At 32.3% G+C, this 26,918-nt stretch overlaps 1 protein-coding gene across 2 annotated transcripts in view; it reads right to left on the reverse strand.

The window, feature by feature from the left end:
• Cdh9 (cadherin 9) overlaps positions 1-26,918 on the reverse strand; it is a 141,414-nt gene that overhangs the window by 103,873 nt on the left and 10,623 nt on the right. The window lies entirely within an intron of this gene.

A 26,918-nucleotide genomic window follows, 5' to 3' on the forward strand; every position in this document is an offset into this window, starting at 1 on the left:
CCTCCACACAACCTGTAAAGAAAAAGTTTATTGTGAGCCTTAAATTTTATATCTATGTATAATGTAAATATGATTTTTCTGTATTACATCAGTTAATTATCATTAAAAACTCATATACCATATAAATAATTAGGGATTACACCCATACACATGTGTGTTTCATGTAACCGGATAGACATTTTACAGTTGGTGAGTCATACGAATGTTAAAATATGTATAAAACACTATTTTTTGAAACAATTAAGTTCTACAATCAAGGTATCAGTTATAATAAAGTGTTGCAAAGCCCATAAAATTAATCAATGTTAATATATACAGGTATGAATGAGCCCATACATTTTAACAACCATGTGCTATTCACACTGCCTATCACTTTTGAAAATACATTCTCTAGCTTCCAAAGCACAAATAGGCAGGTGGGATTCAACTCTAAGCATATTTAATGCAAATCAGAGGAAAGAACCAATCGAATAAGTAGTGAAACTACAGAGTGGGAAACAGTACTTGAAACCTGTACATCGTAAAGGGGGTTGACATGCAGAATACATAAGGAACTCCAAATCTTAGAAGTAAAAATGAGAATAATAAGAACATGATTTTAAAAAGAACAATAGACCTATATAAATATTTTTATTTTTTTCCCTGGGTATGGACCTAGGTTTTTGAAGAAGACAAAACAATAAAACAATGACACACAATTTCATAACAATATAATAGGAAATTAACAATAGCTACTATAATGCATATTGTTATCTTTGAGGTTGTTGCTCAGATTATAAGATACAGGCATGCAAAATTGATCAAACTATGAACAAAAACTGTTAACTTCAATGAATTAAGAGATAGTAGTATAATTATATAAAAATAGTAAATATCACTTATCTTCAAAGAATTGCAATCAGAGACAGAATCATCTTGCTCCAGTGAAAATGGCTACTATTAAAAATTTAAAGATAAGAAGAATTGGTGAATTTGTGGAGCAAAAGAAACCCGGCAACGGTTGATGGAAATAGAAGTGGCACAAAGATGTGAAAAAATCTTGTAGGTTCCTAAATAGTTAAAAATAGGATTGCTAGACAATCCCTGCCCCAGGTGTCTGTGCCAGTAAATAGAATCAAGGTATGAAACAGACACCTGCACCTTCTACTCACAGTAGTCCAGAAACAAACAACGTAAGTCTCCATGAACTGATGAAGGGAGAAAGAAAATGAGACACATCTATAGTGGAGTAACGTCGGGAACTAAAAGGAATGAAATCCTATCATTTGTAACAACCGGGATGAAACTGAGAAAAATTATGTGAAGTGAAATAATTTGGTCACAGGAAGGCAAATATTCCATGATCTCACTCATAACCAAAACCCTGAAAAACCTGAACTTATCACAGGTAAGAATAGAATGGTGATTACTCAAGGCAGGAGCTGCTAGGCCCAGCAAAGAGCTGGAGAAGATTTGACCAATAGCACTAAGTTACAAGTGTTGATGAGTCAGAAGATCTGATGTGTGCAGTAGCACACTGCAGAGGGGATAACACTGATGTAATTCACATTTTATACAGCTAGAAGCAAGGAATTGTAAGGTTTCAACATAAAGAATTGATAAAAATTTGAGGAGACAGATATGTATGCAGCATGATTTAAACATTATACAATATAAACATGTATCTACACAATATATAGTATCACATTAATGTGTAATTTTCATATGTTTATTTGTCAATTAAAAACATTTTTTACAAAGATCACAGAATTAGGGACTCGTTACCAAAAAGGCTTTTACATTCTCTTTTCTGCTCTCTTTATCACTCTGTCTCTGTCCTCTTTCTCCCAACCTGAGTTGTGCTTACTTTAAAAAAAAAAAAAAAAAAAAAAAAAAAAAAACTGGCTAAGCTTCCCCAACGTGGTGGAATATCTGGGTGATAGTATCTGTTGAATTCAAAATTAACACTTCAGTTCCTACAAGCAAATCATGCTGATTTCTAATTAGAATTTAAAAAGCATGAGAGTGGAGTCTGATTTATCTACCATAGCCTAGAAACCTGATGCTGGACCAAACAGTTATAGAGTCCTTAATGGGTTACCAAAGCAAAAAGGTCATCATGAGGGTTCAGTTTGCTTTATTTACTGATGGTGAGATATTTGAAGTATTTGCTCATGTCACTTCTTCCAATTACTCCATTTACAAAAAGAGAATAATTAGCATGTGTCACAAAGTATTGTTTATAATTTCCTTCTGAACTTCTATCAGTTTTAAATCACAGCCATACCTATGTCAAGACCATATATTATTTTTGAAGCAACACATACATATGAAAGACCTGAGGCATGAGGAATTTAAGTAATTTGAAAATAGTGTAAAGATAATGGGCATTAGAACCACCTTTCAGACTCACAACCACTAATGCATTTATTTTTTTACATAAGTTACCCCTTCAAAACAGTTAGTATAGTGGTAACCCACTACACTGCTGTCGTCATCATCATCATCATCAATTGATTCCTCTCTGTTTATAGATTTAGAGATAATGTGTCCAGGAGAGCAGCACTGAAAGTATTGATCGCCACATATTATTACAGATGCTTGTCATGATGCAGAGAAATTGCCTCGTTCCAGCATAATTATGTAACCTCATTTCCATATGTATTACTTACTATAAAACTAATGTATGAAGGAAAATGCTTTCTAAAGTTTAAAAAAATAAAAAATCTTTTTATTTTCTGCCTCTCTCACATGATAGCATGTGTCATGCATCTGGGCTTTTCTGATTACATTTAACTACAAACAATGGGGCAGTTGGTACATTATTCACAAACAATGTAAAACCCTGAAATAAATATAAGACTAAAATGAAAACTAGTGTTTAGAAAATATGAAATGGGAAATTAATATCTAATGGGTAATAACTGAGCAAATGTCCTTTATTTTGTAGATCAGTGATAGTATAGTAGAAAATGAATAGTCAAAGAATTTCAAAAGACAGCCTTTATCTCACTTCGACAAAATAGAACAAATTCCTAGCTGACCACCACATTGGTTTCTTTTCTTTTGGCCGTTGACCTTGCAGGAAAATTTGGATAGCATTTTTTCACTTCCTGTGGTATTTTCTAAAGTTGATGTCCTCTTCTTATAGAATATAGGTCTTTGAACCGAAAAATCTAGCTGAATTAGATGGATTCAAGGATAAAGCAGGATGAGGGTCCCTTAGGCCTCGATAATAGAGAATAAAAAATATACATTAATTTTTAGAGCGATGAAAAGCTGTTTAGAAGATTGTTACATAACACATTTAGAGAAGATCAATCTGGCTGATAGCTCGAAAATAAGCTAGATGTGGGAAAGGTATTTGCTTAAGGGAGAGATCAAAGAACACCTGTTTCTCAAGTACAGTATGATATTGTTTTGCTGGATTTTAGATTTGGGTGGATACTGATGTTATATTAAAAATCCACTCTTTGGTTCTTTAATCAGACTCACACACACACACACACTACTGTCTTGAAAATTTTTTTTGTCTTAATGAACTGCACCTGCAGCTATCCCTTGACTACTGAAACTACTTGCCCCACATGCATGGGGAGACTAAAATGTCTACAAGTTTGCAAACAACTTCCCCAGAATTCCTGAGCCAGTAACTAGCAGGTGCAGAAGAATGCTATTTACTTTACGTACATCCCATAAATCCCCTCCAGAATAATGCTAATGCTGGAAATGTTTTCTGTTTGGCTTCTTTTGCTTTTCTCTCTCCTACTTTTTATTCCTTTATTCTTCCTTACTTCTTCCTCTAGAGCTGAGAATATGGATTTATGCTGGTTTCACATTTGCATTTATTTAATTTTTTTTTTTTTTTTTTTTTTTTTTTTTTTTGAGCTGAGAATCAAACTCAGGACCTTGTGCTTGCCGGGCACGTGCTTGTGCCACTGAGCTACACCTGGTTCTTCTATTCTTGTATTTTAAAAGCACTTACCTGTTTTTGTTTTTCAGGTTCACAGATAAAAAGAAATTCTGTCTCAGAAGAAATCAGAACATTTTCTCATCCATATTTGATGTACATGGCTTTAGATGAAATGTTGGACTGTGTGTAATGAACTAAGATGCTTTGGACTTTGAGGAGGAAACAAATGCATTTGACAGAACACAAAGATTTGGGGATAAACTGGAGCAGAATATTATCTAAGGTTTGTATGCTGAAATGCTCCCCCTCTCCTCCTGCACATATGGGCAGTGGCACTAAAAGGTGAAGTCCTGAAAAGGTGGTTCGGGTTATATGTATACATGAAGGTAGAGACTCTGCGTAGGAGATTAGTTCCCTCCGATGGACACAGAAGGACCTGGGCGCTTTTTCTGCTCTCAACTATGTGACAGTTCAATAAGGAATCTGCAGCCTGAAACCCAGGAAAATGGTTCTCATCAAGCACCAGCATTGCTTCCTCGTGCTTTGATCTTGGATTTTTGATAGTCCAGATATTTCAGAAATAAATATTTGTGTTTAGGCCACTCCATCTACTGTACTTTGTTATGGCTGTCAGAATTGGCTAAGACAAAGTGACGTTACTCCATAGGCCCCCACATAAAGACCTCCTGTACAAACTTTTAAAACTTATATATAAACAACAGTCTTCCTTTTCCTCACACTCCTGGATCAACCTTCCTGGATCATTCACAGAGATTTCCCTCCCATATGTTTGAGTTTTTGTATCACATTATGTTTTTACTTTACTGTAACTGTACTTTACTGTACTGTACAACTTTACTTTACTGTAACTTTTTGAAAGACAATTTATTCTTTTCAGTCCCTGTTGCTTTTTATCATTCCATGTCATTAACATAATTTATCACACCACTTTTGTATATTTTATTTAGTGGATGATAAGCTCATCAAATATTTCCCATGGTTATAAGTCAAATGTTCTATGAAACACTTTATGTATCATTATGTCCTGCACAAAATAGCTCTTTACATATAGTTGACATAAGTATTTACACATTTGATTGATTAATTGATCAATAATTAATAATGATATACCCTGTTTTCAGTATGTCAGACTTTATATTCTTTTGCATAAACAGGCTAATAGTTAAATGGAAACAGTTGATTTGGAAGAAAATACCTCATTTGAAAGAATTTTAAGATCTTTTTTTCCCCTTCTAAAAAAATGAGGAAAACATTTGCAGTAGTGCAAATTCACAAAAATTTGTGGAAACCTGGAATAAATATAACTTCATAATGGGATTGGTATAATTTGTAAAACGTTTGTATAAAGTCCTTAGGACTTTGATTAATTATCTTTAGTTTCCTCATAATTCTGCATGTATTTGTTTCACATTTAGGAAACGTTAGTGCAACCCTCTCATGGCCAATTTAGCACCTGTATGCTCCTCAGCTCTTAGATAAAAGTGCACATTTTAAATGTTTTTCTGCTGCATTTGACTTTATAATCGTAGCAACTTTTATCCCATGAGATTATTAAAAATGCTTCATATTCTTTATTCACTCAGTAGCAACAAACTGATTACTAAAATGTCTATACTTAATTATTTCTATCAGCCTTAAATGGTCTGCATTTAAATGACATTGTGTTGAATAAATAAATACGATCAGATGTATTATAAAGTACAATTTTAAATCTGATTTTGCTTCCATTTTGTAATCAGAGAACTCACTTGAATTCTGTCAACTTAAAAAGCAAAAACTATTTTATTTTTATTCCCTTGTTTCCTTCGTTAAGTTTCTGGTGCATTTTAGAAAAATCTATTGTATTTTTATAAATCAAAAATATCCATTATTGTAATTACTTAGAATGTTCAGCATATAAAATACACATCTGAAGTTAACTTGTTTCTTTTATCTTTTCTATATACAAAAAGTTGTGTAATTTAAATTCACGTTAAGTATTTTAACCATATTTTCAAACAAGTCTTTTAATGAAAAAATTGTATCTATGACACAAAAATCTGTGATTCATTTTATCTTTTTATATATATATGGAATATCTTTCACACAAAGTTGAAACTTTTGAGCAACACAATAAATACAATATTGTAAAATAAAAATCCATAGTTTCACACTGATATAAATTATTGAATAAAAATGGGGAACTTTTCAACTGATATAAGGAACATGTGTTAAAAATATTTCCAAATAATCTATGTAGATAATGTGACCTCACAGAAAAACATAAAATTTATAAAAAAAAAAAAAAACTTTGTAAATACAGAATACACTGAATAATTTCCTTCCAAAAGTAGATTTAATATTGGTAGAAATAAGAAATATTGAAATTTCTATTGTTTAATCCAACCAAACAGAACTTCAAACAGGTGACTGAGGTCATGTCCACAATTTTCAAACAAGGGTAGCAAGGACCTTTAATATATGCTGAAAAGACACTTTGCCTCTGTGGCCTTCCTACACAATAAAAAAGCACTGCCAAATCAGAGAATGACAGTTAAATTCTATTGGATGAGTCTCCCACAAATTTCTGGCCAGTACTCAACAGGTAAAGACATTAAAAATAGGATCGTTCTGAGTAACTGCTTTATCAACAAGGTATTAAGATATACGGCCACCAAATGAAATATGATTCTTTGGATGGAATTTTGAATACAAAACACGTATTAATATGAACTAAAAAGTTTGAACAAGTATATGTTTAATACTACAATAACAGTATTGCATACTAATCTAAAAAAAGTGTTAATCTAAAATGTTAACAACAGGCCTAAAAGGGTAACAGGTTTTGAAGTATTACACACAGTCTTGTCAGTTTCCTGTGAACGTAAAAATGATTCAAATTCTAGCAACATTTCTTAATTAATTAGTTACCTGAAAGAAAGGTTTAGGTGTAAGTAATACATATCATTATTTGTAGTGAGTTCTACTATCTATTTAATTTCTTATTGCAGATTTACTCTAAATTCTTTGCTGCATTTTGTACTTCTGTAGCTAAATCTCCAAGAACTGAATCCATGGACTCGCTGGGATGGGTTTACTCCTCCATGAAGAATGGGCAGGGAGGAAAGGTAGGGGCAGAGGGTGGGCCGCTTTCCTCCAGGCAGCATCTCTGAGGCGACTGTGACCCTGGTTCCTGTCACATGCCACCCAGCTACCACAGCAGCACGCCTTCTCCTAAGCAGTAGGAGCATGCCTATGTCTTTTTAGACTCAAAATGGCTGAAAAGCTCCTGTTATTGAGAAGATTTGGGATGGCACTCTCTTCAGTTGGTTTTCTTAGTCATAGCTATACTGTCTATTGAACCCCTCCTAAATGTTTCATTTGTGGGGCTCATCTGTTTTCTGAATTCTCCTTGATGAAAATACTGGGGGAAACCTAAACTGAAATAAATATCTAAATTAGAAGAGTGAATAAATCATGCCAAGAATATGAAATATTTTATCATATAGGAAATTATAAGAGATCTATCTATCTCTCTATCTATGAATTGGCTACTCATTTTAAAAGGATTTTTCACAATGCTAGACTTGTGGGAAGCTTACATTCTTACAAAATAATCTACATACATAACAGAGGATTTACAGCATGTCTCTGAAAACATTACTACCATTAGAAGTCATTTACTGAATAATATTTAATCTACTGAGAAAAGGAAAGAAAAAATTAAATTTGCATGCCAAAATTGTAATCAGTGAGAAAAGCTATAAATGAATTTTCAGCCTGTGGTTTCATGTCAGTTTTCAGCATCAGTAACGAACATCAGCGTCTGTCAGATACAAGTTAATGAGTAGCTCAGATGAGTCAGTCTACACTAAGTAATGCTCATTTAGGAAAAGAGTCGGTGTTAAAAATTGGCCCCATTTAAAACTCTATTGCGTTTGACAGAAGTTCTCTCCTGGGTTAGCTGTAGATAGCGATAGTGTAGGCTGTGGAGAATTGAAGGAGCTCTGAGTGAATAAGGTTTGTAACAATACTGAGCAGACAATGGTAAGTTATATAAGCATAGAAAAGTGAATTATAAAATATACTACCATTTATAACAATTTCCATAATAGAAATACACATCATAAGCAATATGTTAATCAGATCGTCAAGAGATTGTTAGAAATTTATAAGAGGAATTTCAACTTATTTGTTTTAATGAAACTTTTTTCAGATGTTGATAGAATAATGTTTTACATCACAAATTAAGATATAAGACATACAATATATAAAAAACAATTTTATTAAAATATAGCTATGAATATATTTTTCATTGTGGAAAATAATGCATGTGCTTCTTAATAAATGCAGTAAATAACATGCAACAATAGATCTGATCATTGCCATGATTTCAAAGAATAATGAATATATAAATTGTTTAGTATGATATTTAAAGTGCTGATGACAAAGTCTTAGACAATGCTAATGCTGTTGATAGAAATTCACTATTATAATTGGGGTATATGAGAAATTTCATTGACAAACCAACGGAAATATCTATTTAGTGCTTTTCATCTTAAAATTATGGTTTCCAAAAACCTTTCTAAAAACTTTCAGAATGTTAATAAACCTACCTTTTGAAATGTATGCACTTTTACATAATGTAGATAAAGAGCAGAAGAACAGAATGAATCGGAAACCGTGGGTGATGGGATATGAGTTAATATTCTGTGCTTATCCAACTTTTAAGGAGCTTTCATTATATCTACAATGAAAGACTTCAGGTCACCTTATAAGAAGATAAAATGATTACATAAAAAGGTATATGGAAAGAATATGTAATATACTGGATCCATAACATACAAATATAGTCATCTCTTTCCTGTAGACTGGAACTACTGATTGGATCACAATAGTTATATTCAGCAACAGGGCAATAAACCACAATTTATTTATGAGGCATTAATAAATAAAATTTAAGAGTCATTAAAAACTGTTTCAATAACTCTTTTAAAGCCATGACACGTCATCCTAGTTTACAGTAGGTGATAATATGATCACAGAGTAGATGCTGTGCTGATCTGGACAAATTTCATTTATGAAACCAGTTCTAAACTCAAGCACTCCAAATGTTATAGCTCAGTGTTTAGAATACCATTACAAAATAATCCATACATTCCAAATTTGCAATTTGCCTTCAGTCCTACAAGACTTTTAATCAGAATTGGCACAATTCTACTAATTTGTCATTGAGTAAATCAAGTTAGTCTAATTCCAAACATTTTGGTCGAAAGTATCTTTTTCCTACAAATGACTCAAGTGTATCCTTCTCTGCAACTAGAGACCAAAATATTAGGTGAAATAAATTAGACATACAACTTAGATAGAGCACAATTTGTTTTACAAGTAAACTCTCAAATATAAATAAGTCAAAGACTGTAATAAAAGATAGAATGATCATTTGCAAAAGGGAAAAGGGGATAAAAATTAACATGTGTTTTGTAGACATACCAACTCCTTGAGATGAATGCAATCATATGTATTGCAAACATTTACTAATAAAAAGAAGTAAGTACCTTCCTACCATGAACTCAGATATTAAAATTTAGTTGGTAAATAAGAATGCTGACCTTAACAACTCAATCCCTGTTTACTAAATGAGATTGTGGTAAAATGTAATCCAGCAGTGCCACTCCTAAATTACATTTAGTCTTGCATTCTATGGGTGTGCAGGGATTTACTAGTTGGTATATTGTGTCAAGGCAAGCTTGGTGGGGAGGCAGTGAGGAATGTGTAACAAGCAGTAGCTTATACAGAAGAAGCCTTTCATGACCAGAAGATTTATAGAATAAATAATAGTGTACTGTTCTCCTCATAATGAAAGAGTTGACATACAGTAGATATAAATGCATACAATATGTAAGACAAACAAGAAATACATGAGAAGTGACAAAAAGTATTTTCTTGCATTAGTTAAATTTAATTTTAAGTGACACATGAAAACTGCATGTATGTCTTAGGTAAGATCTGATGTTGTAATACAGGTACCTAATGCATTAATTTTATATTATGTGTACTGTGTCTGTCACTTCAAGCCTACATCCTGCTTATGATGAAGACTTTCAAAATCCTTTATATTGCATATTTAAAAATTGGTACACTGTCAGGACCTACATTCACCCTGTTGTGCTCTTTTTCCTATGTAACTATTAACTGATTATCTGTGTAAGCAGTTACTGATAACTGATAATCTCTCTGTATACTTCTGGTTATCCTGGCAATTTTGAAAACCTGCTGCAGGCCCTACTAACAGCAGTTAGCAGTGAATTAGGAGGTAAAGATGCTGCATATTTGTAATCTCAGCACTTAGAAGCCTGAGGCAGGAGAATAGCCATGAGTTCAAGGCCACCCTAGGCTATCATAGTGAGTTTAAGGTGACCTTCAATTGCATAGAAAACTCGATTAAAAAAAAAAAAACTAAGAAAACAAAAGAAAGAAAGATATATGAAAGAAATAATTCTTTAGTTCTACCTCCTGAAAAAGGCTATCCTGCTTATAGTTATTTTTATTTTGGAAATCTTTCATCTTTCAGAATATTTCATTCATATTAACCTCATTCCCTAGTCCTGAAGAAGACAGAAAATAGCATGATTTTCCTCCGTAAGATGTGGACTAATGTTCAGCCCGTTTATTAGTGTGGAGATTGATGCACCAGTGAGTTAAACCACATTGAAATTCAGACATATTTTTATTTGGCCTCATGATGTCTTTGGCATGAAAATTCTCTTAAAAGCTAACAGCTTCTCTTTGACTGCAATTAATTTCATGTCTGAAGAGTTACACACAGAGAGAGCAACTTTTTAAGCACACTTCTAAGATTTTCTGTATTTTCTAGTGCTACTCCTAAGGCCTTGTTGTGTCTACTTAATTACGGGTCTCTTCGGCTCATTGAACTTTATTGAGTGAGCCAGAGCTTCAACGTGAGAGATTTTACACAAATTAACAGAATTTTCTGGGAACTGAACTCTTAACATGGTCCTTAATCATACTTCCATGATAAAGTATGAAGTTTAAAATTCGGTGTAATTGCCATTGTTTTTAATAAAATTCTAAGCTATTTTCACAAAAGGATATTCATTTTAGTTTATTGTGAAGAAAAAGTCACACGTAGCATAAAACCTAGCCTCAATAATTATTAAGTGTATGGTAGATTGTTTTTAACTGTAAGCAAAATGTTGACAGCAAGTCTCTGGAGGATTTTTATCTTGTTTTTCAGAAAACTGAGATCACTGAACAGCACTTCTACCCTCACCTCTCTGCCTCCATCCACTCGGGACCACTATTGTGCTTTTATGAATTTGATTACTTTAGATATTTCATAGGAGTGGAAGCATGCAGCATTTGTCCTTGTCTGAGTGTAATATGCAGTTACACACCAAAGTTTTCTTATTTCTAGCTCTTAACAAGACTGTCAGAAACGTTGCTTCATTCCTGTCAGTCCCCCTGAATGTTGCATCTACATCCCCCTACAACCCAGCCTGAAGTCCTGCAAAAGGCCTCCTTTGAACTGATTTGTTATTGCAGCTTTAAACACAATTATAGCAACAAACCCAGCACAGCAATATTCTGCCTTCCCCTGACTCCCCTTTGTGATACAGATTCATTAAATCCAGAATCTGCCTTACAAATTTTCACAAGGTATATTTTTGAAAATTATTGCACCTCTGCATTAAATGAATTTCCAACTCTTTGAGATTCTGACTCAGATAAGGCTTTCTCCTTTGTCAGACAGCCACGCCTTAAACGGCTCCTACAAATTTTACAGTTTTGGTAAAGACGACATACATTTCTGGTAAATATTTCTGAGCTAATCACAGTAGACTGTTATGCTGTGGTAACACAGACTCAAAATCACAGTGATTTAAAAGCAAATGTTACTCTTGTTCAGGCTGTGTGAACATCATGAATCCACTAGGAAACTGTACCAAATTTATTAAAAACAAACAAACAAATTTTATTAACATGAATTCATCACCTTTCTTACATGAGTCTCAAGAGAAGAGAGAAAATCCAGAGTTCACTGTCCTTAGGCCTCCTATAGAGATGAGACCCGCTAGTTATACACAAAAAGTAAAGAGAATCTAGTGTTTGCAAAATCAGAGAAGGGGAAGAGGTATAGTCAATTATTATAAAAGGTATTCTTTGGGGAGTGTGTTTGTGTGTTTATTTATTTTTGTGGTTCTGGGCTTCAAACTCAGGACCTGGAACATACTAGGCAATGATTTCAACACTGAACTATGAGCCCCTCTGATGTGTTTAGGTAAGAGAAAGCACGAAATATTTGGTCAGCATTTCTAAAGATTATTTCAAGAATATATGATAATTCTTGTAGGCCTCAATAGAATATATTCTAGTCACATATCCTGGGCCTGGTGAATTTACCTTACTTGTAAATAAGATTTTTGAAAATGTAATCATGTGAAGATGAAGCCAATCTGAAGTCAAGTGGGCCATAATTAAGTCCTACTTTGTCCTTAAAAGAAGAAACAAAGATACATCGGGCTAGAGGGAAAATGATCACAAAAAAAGAGACAGAGATCGTGCTACAAACCAAACAACCACAAGCTCAAAAAGATAAGAAAAGAACTTCACCATAATCTTTGAAAAAGGTGTCATGTCCTGCCAACAGTTTAATTTCAGACTTTTGGTCTGCCATATGGTTTGAGGACAAGTTTCTTTTGTTTAAAAACACCTAGTTTGCTGTGTTTTGTTACAGTGTAATTCTATGTAACTATTTATTATCCATTTAGAGTGTTCCTACCATTTAGACTTGGTCTGAGATAAGAGATACTCTCTCTAAGCTTCTGTAGCACTGAATCTATCATATTAGGGTCAAGTTAATCAAAGTTGTAGCATTTGGCGTTATTACAGAAAATTCTATTTCTTATGCATGTATAATTTTTGTCACAGTACTAATTTCTTTATCTGCCTCAAGTTCTTAATGTTTTTTCCCTAATATATCAAAAGTATCTAGCTGTAAGAATATAACTCATAGGAATGCTGGTAAATCTCTTAGAAAGTCTAAAAAATGCTAGGTTAAGATTAGATTTTTAAAATTATCGTGGTTGTCTTTTCTAAAAATGACACAAATCTGTATGTTGCAATATATTTATTGCATCTGTCACTCACAGAGGAGAATCCCAAAACTAAATGTGAAAAGACAAATTACTTCAAGACAAAAAATTTATTCACTATGTTGAATTGCATATAGTGCATTTGTTTTTAGAATTTAAACAGGAACTATAGCATAAAATATAAAATAACTTATATGTAATATTTTTATGTCATTAAAATATATCATAACCAAATTATGAATATTTTAACATTTTACTTAAGAAAGCAATTACATTTAAATGAAATATGTATACATATTTCCTGTTCTCCAGCTTACATGAATGAAAACATCAGAAAAATTTCATTTGAATTCATGAGGTATGCTGTGAAAAAAGCTCTGTAAGATCAATAGTAAAGATTTTTTTTGGTACTGACGTCAGTTTAAATGTTACTATAGCAATTGCCATGGAAATGTTTTCAGTTAGTGCTACAGTCTCCAGCATGGGTCTAGTGCACCATTTGGCAATGTCATAATGGGTCTAACGTTTATTTAAGTGTACCAAACAAATAAAATCTAAACAGACTAAAATATTCATATAAGAAATGATCACGAAATCTTTCTTAGGTTTAGGACCTTAAATACTCTAAAGTTTGAAAGCATTTTCATGTAAAAATAAATTAACATGTTTAGTTTTGTAACTGTGCATTAGAACACAGTGAATTTACAAAGAATATTCCCTTAATATCTTGATGGCAAACACTAATATTAAAAATTCAGTTTTTATTTCAGTTGGGAAATATCCACAAATGAACAAAGTCCCATGTAATGTATGAAATAGTGTTGTTAAAAGCTGTAGGAGGGCAAAATAAAAAGGGAGATAATAATGTCTAATAGTCATTTGTTATTGTTATAACTAGCATGTATTAAGCACAAGCTAGGAGCTATTCTAAGTGCCTCGCAGTTTGTGGTAATTGTTTGTTTGTTAAAATAATTAATTGAGGGATCATTAAATTGAGGCGACTCAGGCACCTAGGTACCCCTGTGAGGAAACCAAAATTCAGCCAAATGTAAATTAGTGGATTCTGGAAGGAAACAAGGTTAATCACTGCACACTGTCAATAATCTTTACTAAGCAGTTTAAGTCTATAGTTCTACTCTAATCAATCAAATTATTTTCTTTTCCACACTTTCTGGACACTAAAAAAGTTACCTTCTTGTATCCTTTTGGTGGGGGTATAATTGCTTGTAGCCTGCTGCTACCTGATCCATACATCACTATGGACATAAATGAACTCTTGATTTTTAATGTGCCTATATTTTTGCAAATTCTTTATTTTACCTGAACTATGTAAACGTGTTCATTTTGATGTATATTACTATGCAAATTTTGTGAAACGTGTTCATTTTTTAATGTTCAAATTTTAAAAAATCTATCTCTTCAACATTTATCATATATTCTCTTCATCTCAGTGTAACACTTTTCTTAGCCTAAACAGTCATGCTGCATGAACATTTTGATGTTATATGTGGTTATCTTAGCACATTGCTTATTGCCATTGTAAAAATATTGGAGACTATAAATTTTAAATAGAAAACTTTGGGGGGTGAGGTTCTAGCTCAGTGGCATAAGCACCTGCCTGGCAAGTAGTACAAGGTCATGAGTTCAATGCCTGGTACAAACAAACAACAACAACAAAAAATATTGGCTTCTATAATGCTCTCATGGCCAAGGTATAAGAATAGTGGAAGCAAATGTGGAGGAAATCACGTGGAAGATGCCCATAGAGGGGCCAGTGAACAGGCTTGCACCCTTTATAGCAACCCACTTTGTGGAACCATGGTATTGTGAAAACTCCATTGATATATTTGAAGAGTTGTTTATTTCTGATGACCTCAGTGTCTCACATCGCTCTCACCTCTTAATGGTTCTAATATCTCCTGACAGCCATCTTTCAATGCTGGAAGCTTTATCAGACGTATTCAAACCATGGGAGTGGCCATTTGGTCATTGAAATTTGTTGGATGCCCTGTGTTAACTCTGGAAAGAGGATGTATGAACTTGCACATTGTCTTGCTACTGTCTTCTTCCCTCTGATTTTCTATCAAGATTTCCCAAGTTAGCTCCCAAAATAAGAAAACAAGGACTATCCCAACATTCTTAGCACTAGTCCTATGACAGTAAATGTTGTGAGATAAAAATTGACATTGCCTTGTTTGTGTTAAATTTCAAGACCTTGGATTACTGCTGCAAACATATTTCTTTATTAATTACATATATCAGAAAGCTGGTAGTGTTTCAAAACCCATTAATGAAGGTAGTGTTTGTCAGATTTTATTCGTGTACACAAAAAGTGAAAGTTCAGAAGAGAGACATATTTATCAAGTTAAAACATCTTTCTGATGCTGAAGGAGAATACACAAACCAGCTTGAAAAGTGGTATGCTACCCAAGCAGCAGCTAAGATGTAGTCTACGCTTTCCCTTCACAAACACAAAAATCAGATCAGCTCCCTTCATAGCTGTAATTCAACAAGAAAAAGCCAAGGTCGGTCGGCACCTCAAAGAGGTTAAGGCTCTCCTGTTTATTGGGACATTGTCAACTTCAAAATTTCCCAGCCTACTAAATAGAAAAGAATATGCATCTACCACATTCTCCTTTCTTATAGATAATAATCAACATGATAACTGATGTTTAAGTCACTCCTTAAATGTGCCTAGTACATTTTGAGATTTTAGCATTCCCACTTTAACCTATCAGAGCAAACATCTCATATAGTATTTCCCTATACAGGATAGCATGTCTCACTTCTAGAAGTAAATAAACTTCATGTGAGTTTTGGTTCTAGTGATCTTGAATACTGGACATTTTTTTCCATGGCTGTGGATATTCACACTTATGCTGGATGTGTCTAGTACTAACAAAGTAACCACTGTGCTGCAGTTCAAATAAATTAATATATTTTTAAAGAAATAATGTTTGTAAGAGTTTAGAAATACTTGCAACAACTATGTCTATGATGAGTAAGATAAAAGAATCCCATTAAAATACTATTTGAAGACAGTGTAGTAAAAGTTGGCATTGATATGTTTTTTTGGGATATGTATGCAAAATACATGATTTATGAATAAAATATATCAAGATGGATACAAATACAGATTTATGAGAAAATTACTAAGTATATTTGTAGAGGGTTGAACCAATTATACTCCCAGTTCATGGACTGTAGTTACTGTTAGTTCATACAAAGACCTTTCCTTGTTTCACTCTTTTATTTTATGCCCATCTGCCAGTCTCAGGCACCCAACTCCCTTAAGGGTTTTCATTTAATAGGTGCCTGTGAATCGGATGTGTTTTACAATAAAAATTAATTATCCTTAGACTATCCCAAGAGGTTAGTATAGAATTATGAACCAGTTTTGTGGAAGGAATCATTAATGGACTGAGAGTTGAAAGGCATCATGTGCGAGGTCCATGGTTTTAGGTTTAGGATGTAATAGAATACACAATACACTAATTCAGCAACTGGAACATATTATCTTTAGCTTTACAATCATGACACATTATTCAATGTCATTTGTAAAACACTCTAAATTTTAAAATATCTAAATTTAATTAGGGCTACTAGAAAGCTATAGCAATTGATAGAGGACTGTTATGTGTGTGTTATAAACCCAGTGACTTGTAAAGTGAAAGTTTTTATTATTTTTTTTATAAATAATAATGCACCCACTATTAACCTTTGGCAGAAAACATCTCTTGTTTCTTATAATTCTTATAAGATGTAATCTACATGGTGTAGTTATATCAGAACTAATCTCCTGAAATCAAGCTTTAATGAAATCCCTTATACCTCTTATTATGAATGCTTCCTTCTTATGGGAAATACATTTAATTACCATGGGATAAGAATAATTTACTTTTAATTTTCTCATGTATTTACCAAAGCAATTTTTTCTCCTATTTGCATACTAACACTGGCTTTAAGATGTGCTAAAACAAAATATATTTACAAAGCTGCTCAAGATGACATAGTCATATATTTGCCCCTTTAGAAGCTGCCTGTTACAAAGGATGACTTCTAAATTGCAAGATCGGGTTTCCTGAACCAAATTAATACAAACTCCCAGAATAATTTAATGCATGTTTCTACTGTATAATATTAGCATCATATACCCTGTCATTTGATACAAAAACTTTTGCAAATAAATGTTGCTACTTTTCACAGCTGTCTTTTCTGGTATTATTCTGTTTACTAAGCACACGAGGGTCATCTTTGTACACAGTAAGACTTGGACTAGTCACCATCCCATTTTATCCTGATGACGTAGTAGAAATTCATTTTAGTTACTGACGTTGTCATCCTAATCTACTGAGACCTCATCATCATCACCATCAGTACTGATACAGATAAATAGAGACTGTGGACACAAAGAAATATTAAAATATGTGCTGATATCATATGTAATTAGTAATGAGGTCGTCTATTCTTCAGCATTTTCACATATTTTAATACAAATGACATATGATTTTGAGTAGCTTGTTCTTTGAATAATTATAACCAGCTTCAGAGATAAACAAGGTACTATCTCAGTACATCTCTAGCAGACATGCTGCCATGGAATCCTTACTGTTAGAAATTTTATCTTGATCGGGATGGGGATTTAACTTAGCAGTATAGGTGCCTGCCTTGCAAGTGTGTGGTCGGTCGTGAGTTGTATCCCAGGGACCGACAAAAAAAAAAAAAAAAGATAGAAATGTTATCTTGAATTTTCCAGAGCAGACATGTACTAAAAATTTTGTCCATAAATTAACAGTTCATCTCTATCTCACAAGATTTAAATTAATATATGATATTTGGGTGGAAAAGGATTGAAAATGAAGGTTGTATTTTGATAAAAATGCATTATCAATTTCAATTTCACAATATAAAGAAATACATTATCAGATTTGTACAAGCAGTTTTCTACATGCTGCTGTTGACCCATGTGTAAAATGTGAACTTTGAGCTATCCAAGTGCTACTTTAAAGAATATAGCAATTTACTTCCTTGTATATAAGAAGGCAGTTTACCATGAGGGGCCACACAAATTTCTCTAGAGTAATAATTTTAAATCAAAAAATAATTTCAAACAATTATAGAAATCGTTCATGAAATCAAGTCACCTTCAGTTATTCTATATGTTCTTCTAAAAAATATTGTGCCCAATATCTTTCTGCGTGAAATTTTGTTGAGATGGAAAAAAGCATTAGAAAATCATATAGAAAACTATAAAAGATAAAGATGTTTCCTGATTGGTAGAAAGAATGGTATATTTTTATTCACATGGTATTGAAGCTTAGTACTTTTCAATTAAAGCATGAGTTTTAGAATCCAGTGTGTTGCCATGTTATACCATTTTTAAAAAGTCATCACCTCTAATCCAATCACAAACTTCAAGTTTAGCTATTGCAAGAATATTTTGCTTCAAAACCCTCATAATTCTATTTTTCTCCAAATTTATTTTTATCAGTTTCTAACATGCATATGCCAAAGTGCTTTCCTGAAAAAACAATCTTTGATTTTGTGTTTCCTTTAATAGGAGAACGCTTTTCTGGTGTAATTCGTTAAACTTTACAGGTGAGCAGTTTGTAGAGAGAAGTTCACACTATTGATCACAGCACTGAGGCTTGGAAAGATCAAGTCACTTGTTCCAGGATACAATTAAGTTGGAGTAAGAAAACATGTGATATTTTTAGATTAGATGTCCAATTTAATTTGCTTAAAGCAGCTTCTGGGGCTACCACCAGCATCAGCTGTGAAACAGGCTGAATTCTCTCTTCATGTCCAGAGTTCCGTTATCTAAACTCACAGCACTTTTGCAACCTGCAAGTGTGCAGCGTGCATAGGGGTGTGTGTGTTTATGTGTGTGTGTGTGTGTGTGTGTGCGCATGCTTGTGTATAGAGAGAGACAGGCAAAGACAGAGACCCAGAGGCAGATATTTAGATGACAGACCCATCTCTGATTAAACTTTCTTTCTTAACTCTTTTGTTTTATTTAACATTCTATCACTCATTTATATCATCCCATAATCTAGTTTAGCATAAAGTATGCTGAATTTTCCAACCTCATTAATCCCCTCTAGGTATGTTCCCGAACAAGTTAAAGATATCATGTTACAGTGATACATGGAGAACTACTCAGAATGGTTAAATCTTGAAGCTGTCCTAAGTTTCCATCCAACAGATGAACAGAAAAAGAAAATGTGGCATTTATTTTAAAATGAAGTACTATTCTGCCATAAAGGAAGATAAATCATTTGCAGAAAAAAATGGATGACATGGAGACTTTAAAATTAAGCAAAATAAATCAGATACACATTTAAATACTACCTGGTTTCTCTTAGATGACAAATGCTAAATATAAATGTAGAGCAAAATAAACGACATTATGGAAAACGGCGATAAGAGCTTTTTGAAAAGGGAAGGGAACCAAGAGAGGGAGGCCCTGGGTAGGGAGAAGAGGAGGACAGGATGAAAAGGTGTTATGTACAAGCACCTAGTCACTGAGAAGAACATAGTAATGATGCACTGCAAGCAAGCAGCAATAAGATACAATTTTAAAATAAAGGTAATACCAAAGTATTTTTTGCTTAGAAAATTATCATGAGCAAAACATGTCAGAAAAGCATATTTCTGAAGGCCAAACCAGTCAGGTGGTATTAGGTAGTCACTAATTCATTGTTTCTAAGCCAATCTGCCTTTCTATTTACCTAATTCATACAGGTATTTTCATATATGATTTATCGTACTTGCACTATAGCGAGTGTTTCAGTATAAATTATTCTTATTTAATTAAAAATTTCCCTTTAGGAGTTCCACTAGCAATCTGTGTGAAAGTTTTGTGTATGTGGCAGTAATATTACCTTTGTGTTTTCAAGTAGTAAAAAATAAGGTATTATTCTGATAAAGGTTCAGAAAATAATCATAATTTTTATTATTTCATTATCTTTCTTAAAAATTATTTGCATTTAATATGTTACAAATGACAACATTTGAAAAGCTAATAATTAAAAATAGCAAACCATTTGTTGATTTAGAATTCTATTAATTTTCTAGAAGAGTTGAAAATATTTCATTTTCTCATATTAGATGTAGAGTACTGCTCTGGACTGTATTCAATTCTTTATTTTTTTCTTTTTGTGACAGAGTTTCACTAGGCAGTTTAGACTGGCCTTGTACTCACTTTGTAGCCCAGGCTGGCTTCAAACTCTCAGCAATCTTCCTGCCTCAGCCTCGAGTGCTGGGATTACAGGCATGAGCCACCATGCCCAGCTCCACCTCTTTAATATTAATATATATAATTATATTAATTATATATGTTATTAATATTAGTAATATTAATATATATATAATACATATAATTACCTAAATACAGAACTATATCATGAAACAATTCTGACCCAATAAATAGCTAAAATAAATGTCAAATATTGTTATCAAAATCAACATTGTTTTAAGATTCTACTATTATAAGATTCATTGGCCAATGTATGGAAAGCTGTTTTTAGTCTCAGTGGTATCTCTCAGTCATGTAAATGTGCTTTTGCTGATGATCTTGCATGTTCTAGTGGCTAAGTGCTAATGCTCATGTATATACAGAAATACAAATTATTTTTATACTCTGTTTTTAAATGTTGGTATTTTTAGAAGAGTTTATCACAATATCCTTACTTTACGTTTAAAAAATATTTTTCTACAATCAGAGGAGCTTTGAGGGTTCTGTATTTTAATTTAAAATCCATGCCTGTAATACCTATAAGTTAGAGAAGCAAGCACAGCTATGCCCAGGAAACTAAGGGCAAAGCTGAGGGACCCAAGCTGGGCTTCCAGGTGTGTAAAAGTTAGAGTCAGCACAGACGGTTTATTTTCCTTGTGCTTCCTGAGGCCTGGTGTTGCCTATATGAACAATTCCTTTTGCCCTTTTGTAAAATGTGTCATAGAAATTTTATTAGTATTACTTTTGTAAGTTGGCCCTGCGTTAGTCGTGTTGAGGGAAGCAGCAGAAGCCTAGTTGGCTTTAACCCTGACATCATTTAAGAATTTCAGGAGAAATCATAAGCAAGTGGTAGTTGCTGAATGCCTTTTTATGAATAGTTCCTGGTAATGTATTAACTCTGTGTAATATGAGAGGAAATAAAGCCAATGAGAAAACTGTTTCATATTTGCTATATTAATTTCTACTTTCAAGTGACATACAGAGCAGAAATATTACCAATGTAAAAGCACACAATTTACATTTAGCAGAGAAAAAAAAATCAACAAACTAAAAAGATATAAATAATAATGTATAAATACACACAAGTGCAATTAATTTTTAAATTCATTCAGGGAAGCAATGATTTTATAAATCTTTTGAAATAAAATGAGACATAAGAGAAATATATTCTTACATCACATTTTATATCTAACTGTATCTTATAAATTGTTATATTGAGCATTATTAGTATTATTGCTAGTATTAATATACTCCAGTAGACTTGAAAAAATTAGTGTAATTAAATTGTTTAAAAAAAGAATTGTACACTTGATGTGGGAGCGTGCCTCTGTAATCTCACTGCTCAAGAGGCTGAGGCAGGAGGATCATTGCAAGTTCCAGGGCAGCCTGGGCTATACAGTTCAAGGCCAGCATGAATTACCAAGTGGGCCCCTGACTCAAAAAGACAAACGCAAGAAATAAAGCATAAAAAATTAATTTATATTCTCAGTAAAATTAAATACTCAAAAAGTAGTATGCGTTGTAAAAATGGGTTTGCAGTGTACATGAGAGAAAATCACATTTTGCTTTGCTTGTCCTGTGATAGTACTTTCATTATAAATTATGTACTCTACTTTGAAAGTAAAATTAGTTCTTCAACATAAAATTCTAAAATATTTTAATACAAAAATATAATGCTCTGAATTGCCAAATACATAATTCAGCATAAATAAGAGCATCTAGTACTTAAATTTAAAGTGGTTTATTTAAAATTGTTATGTATTTTCAGGTTAAAATATAAACAGATAATTCTTTGTTAAAAGAAAAAAATTAAAAATACAGCCATCAATTACGTTTTTAGATGATTAATATCTTTAGCTGATTTTTTCTCCTGGAAGTCAATAGAAACATAATTGTATTTTACACAAATTACATTTACTGCTGTTAAATACTAAATATTTTCATGTATTCAGTTCCATTACTGTAATAATATAAAAGCTTATACCCAAATATAAAATTTGACTTTAGGAATGTGAATTATTTCAGTTTTAGTACTGAATTATATTGTGTAATGCTATAATAGGAAAAGATATGAATTTATTGTATGTGTGTGTGTGTGTGTGTGACTTGAATATACTTCCTTTTTCATATATCTTGATGTGCTGTTTTCTGTATCAGAACTGAAATAACTAAGAAAAATAATTCAAAATATAAAAGTTCACCAAGTACATAATATCATCAGAGCAATCTTTTTAAAACTTTCTTGGATATTAAGATAATTGTTAATTAGATTTTGATTATATATATATATATATATATATATATACACACACACATATACATATATATAGATAGATTATATATATATATATATATATATATATATATATATACTAATATTTTTAGGGAAACAGAATTGCCAAATTCACATAAACTGAATTATTTATTTCAAATAATATTTATAAATATTTGTATCAAAACACAGCTCTCTTTTTAAAGCGTTCACTGTTTGAGTGTGCACTCAGATACTAACAGTGGTTCAAGATGCAGTTTTAGCTGATGACTATTTGAAAATTTATTAAACTGTTGCTTTTACAGAGTTTAATAATGCAATGAATATGAATCAGGTGTTATAATGTGAGTGTAGAAATGAGGACACATTAAGCCCGCTCTATTTTCATATTGTTATCTGAGGTTTCCAAAAGAGGGAGCTAAAGCCTTGTGCTAAGTGGCTTAGTTTTCGAGTATAAGATTTCTCAAGGAATTTCACAAATGAATGGAACAGTGTTTATATGTACACTTAACTGGGTCAAATGCAGTATTAGTACTGTTACTTTAAAGGGCACTACTGAACTTACTGTCCTAAAACTCTGTCTTCTACTGCAAGAAAAGGATTTTGTCCAACATTATAGATTAAAAATTAATAGCAAAGGTTGGAAAGGATATAATATAACATTTCTCTGTAAATTTAAGTTTTTAAAGAGAGACAAATTTTATGATGAGTAGTTCACTAACAGGATTTCTCTTTATATTTACACAAATGGGTCGAATAGTACTGTTTGTTTCTCTGAACATAAAGATCTTTTACTGTAATATAAAATATGATTTACAACTTATATCTATGTCTATTTATACATATCTATGTCTCCCAGGAATAAAGGATATTTTATGTAATTTCAGCCAAATAATTGACAAAAGAGTTTCAATAAATCTGTCTCTTTTACCCAACACTGATGTCATTTTCCTCATAGCCTGAAGTAAGATATCATTTCAAATAAAGTTTCGTTGTCACAGGTAAAAATAGAATGTTCTATACATTTTTTCTGAAAAATAGTACTATGCAATGGGATTAGTTTAATTAGTCAATAGAGTAATTTTCTTCCTTAGGACATCAGAAAAATCTTTAACTCCAGAAGGAATTCATTGGAAGATAATTTAACTATAAATAATTTTCATGTAAATAGGCTGTGAAAGCAAAATGTTTAATTGACTATCAGATTCTCCTGATGCTATGTTTCCCCACGATACTGCATGAAACAGGTTGCTGCTCTTTTGTGATTTAGGAAAGCTTATCTTGTTTTTTCTTATGATTCCTGTAAAAGTATTAGATCAAACATGGTCCAGAAAAGTAATTCTTCCGCAACATGTTTACCTGATGGTTCTAAGTGAAACATTTGGTTTATCCAAGACATAATCTGTTGATATAATAGTACCTAGTGATATAATTAATAAAAAAGCAGAAAATAGCCTGTGAAAGTCTTTTACTAAATCTAGTTATTTACAAATTGAAGATGTATTAAGAATTTATTTAACAGTAGAACTGTTTTTTAATTAATCCCATACATACCTTTAAAATTGTAAAAACTACGTATACACAAACATTTTTATGAAGATAGATCAGTTGTATTAATGTATTCCTCTATCTCATGAAATCCCTTGAGGCAATAAAAAAGTAATTTCTATGAATAGTTCAAAAGAAAGCGCAATTTTATAACTGTAAAACAATGTTGTGAGTTAAATGATGTGAGTTGATTACACTAATTAAAGTAGCTATTGCACAAAAATATCATTTTAAGTAGATAATTGAACTTGAGTGGTCGTATTTAAATTTGTGGACATTATATGAGATGTGAAATTATTGATGAATGCCTGAAGCAATATGATGTGATTGACAGCATGAGTGAATAAATTTGACACTAACAAATTTTCAGGTAATATTCTATTTACACAAAGAGTGTCTCATCTTGCTAAGTGGAAATATAGAAGGTATCTAGGTCAGTGGGATAGATACAATAGTTACAGCATAGCCAAAACAACATCTCAGAACGGATCTTCAAAGGTTCCAGGCTTGAGGATATAATACTTAAGCTTTCCAAAATTTCTAAGTATTTTACTCACGTTTTTTCTATATTTTTCTTTTTAGAAGATGAATGTCTAGAGAAATGGTGGAAAGTTTAAGATAAGATTTTTTTTTAAATGATCGAAATAAGTTTTAACTGAAAGATACCATGAATATCTTCCAGGTTTTCCTCATTATTTTTAAAATAAAGAAATTAATTCCCTGAGTGATGTATTTTCTCAATTTTTTTATTTGTTTAATTCCCACCTATTGCATTCTTTACAACAAATGTGAATGATTCCATCACGTACCATTGGGAATTGATTAGTTAACTGCATTTTGGTCCTGGAAGATAATTTAAATTGACATAAGTTAATTTTTCCTTTTACACTGGGGAATTCAGTTCCATTCTATTGTCTAAGGTATTTATAGAAAACCTTATCCAACACACTTAGTGAATAAAATTGAAGTCCTTTTTTAAATTTCATGTTATTCATGCTTAATATAACACCAATTTTCATACAAAGGTTTATGTATCGAAATGACTCTGTAGGGCCAGGTATTTAGCTCAGTGACCTAAAGCATCTTCCTGGCAGGCGCAAGGTTGTAAGTTTGATCTCAGATACAAAAACAAAACAAAACAAAACAAAAGCCTTTGCAAGGATATACAGAGTTACATTGATAAAGGCATTCTTATTAGCATGATCTAGTCCAAACATCTGGATTCTATTTCTGGTTTGTCTGCTTCAGGATTACTGTAAGCAGTTTCTCAGGGCCTTGATGCCTTTACCTATAACAACAGTCAGGTAAATAAGATGTCAGTCAGTATACTTCGTGATATAGTAATTCCGGGATTTACTGAATCTTTCTTTCCAAATTTAAAAATCTTTCATCAAACAGAGATCATTTTTTAAAAGATAAACTTTCTTTCATTTAAAATAGCTCATTAAAGTTAATATAATTGATCGTATTTTCGTTGCTCATGAAACTCGACAAATGTTTTCCAAAAAACACATTTCCATAGACTTTAAATATATTTTTCACAGTATTATAATTGAGTTTTTGGAGTTTTGTGTCATTTGAAAGTGTGAGAACTTATACCAGTTTAACACTTCATCTCATTACCCACATTCTCTACATTAATCATTAATATTATACTTGTTTTAAAAGATAGTGTCTATTTTCTTTTGTGAAGATACATAAACAAATCAGGTAATCCTAGAATGGACCCAAACTAGCAATTCCTATCATTAATTTGGAGGCAAAAATCATTTTTTAAAAAAATTTCCTACCTACATTTAAAAACTCAGGAAAGGAAAACTCCTGCAAATTACACAGAATAATTGTTACTGTTTTACTTCAATGCATAATAAAATTCCTCCCAAATAGTATTTGAAACTGAAAGTTTGAGTTCAATGTCTACATAATAATACCTAATATCAAGTAAGAACGATCTCAGGCATGTTTATGCCTGCATTAAAATAGTTAACAATTCCAAAGCATGACTATCTTCATTTTTACATGAAGAAACACATTTTGGAAGATAAAATTTGAATTTATTTTTTGCTCAAACAAAAGCAAATTTACTTGCATCAGTGAAGGTGAAGAGATAAGCAGAGTGGACAGGCTTTGTATCAGATCAAAATCATAAATGCCCTAGCATTTCTGGGATCATGTGAGCCATTTGGACAATTTAGCTGGGCAGATTCACTAGCGAAGAATTTGGCAAGACACAAAATACCACCCCACATCCGTACAGCTACTTTTCCTTTGGAAAAATATGAATTGAAAGATTTTTGTATACTGTTACATTTCATGTTGAGTGATATGTTCATTTTTAAATTTATATTTAGCCAAAATATGACGCTTAGTGTTTAGGATGAAATGTATATTTCGTATGTATCCTTTAAGGGGAAAAAAAAAAAAACAAACGCCACAGTATTTGTGCACTTGCTAAAATGTCGTGGTTTTTTTCAGGGTACACCGCTGACTGGTATTGTCAAGCAATATTCAGCCAGTTCGAGAGAAGGTCAAAGATTGGTTTTTTAAACAAACATATCTTATTTGAGAAGGCTTAACAGCAGAAGTCTGGAGTGATCACTTAATTCAGTTTTGATAAGGAAAATGACTGGATAGCAACCAAAGGAATATTAAAGTCCTTGTTCAAAGAAACACAGTTATATTAATACAGTTAACTTGGAAAATTTTGCTGGAGATCATTGAAAGAGTAAGCTAGTATAAGGAAGTAGAAACCAGAAAATAGGCCCCAAAAAGTTAAATATAATATTACAGAGAGTAGAGATAGGCCTTGGGAGTAGAGAAGAATTGTGATTGTAGAACAGGGTTTTCACTTGT

The sequence above is a fragment of the Cavia porcellus genome, unplaced genomic scaffold (genome assembly GCF_034190915.1).
Source record: "Cavia porcellus strain 051 isolate PalLab524CR breed Dunkin Hartley unplaced genomic scaffold, mCavPor4.1 scaffold_11, whole genome shotgun sequence".
Classification (NCBI taxonomy): Eukaryota; Metazoa; Chordata; class Mammalia; order Rodentia; family Caviidae; genus Cavia; species Cavia porcellus.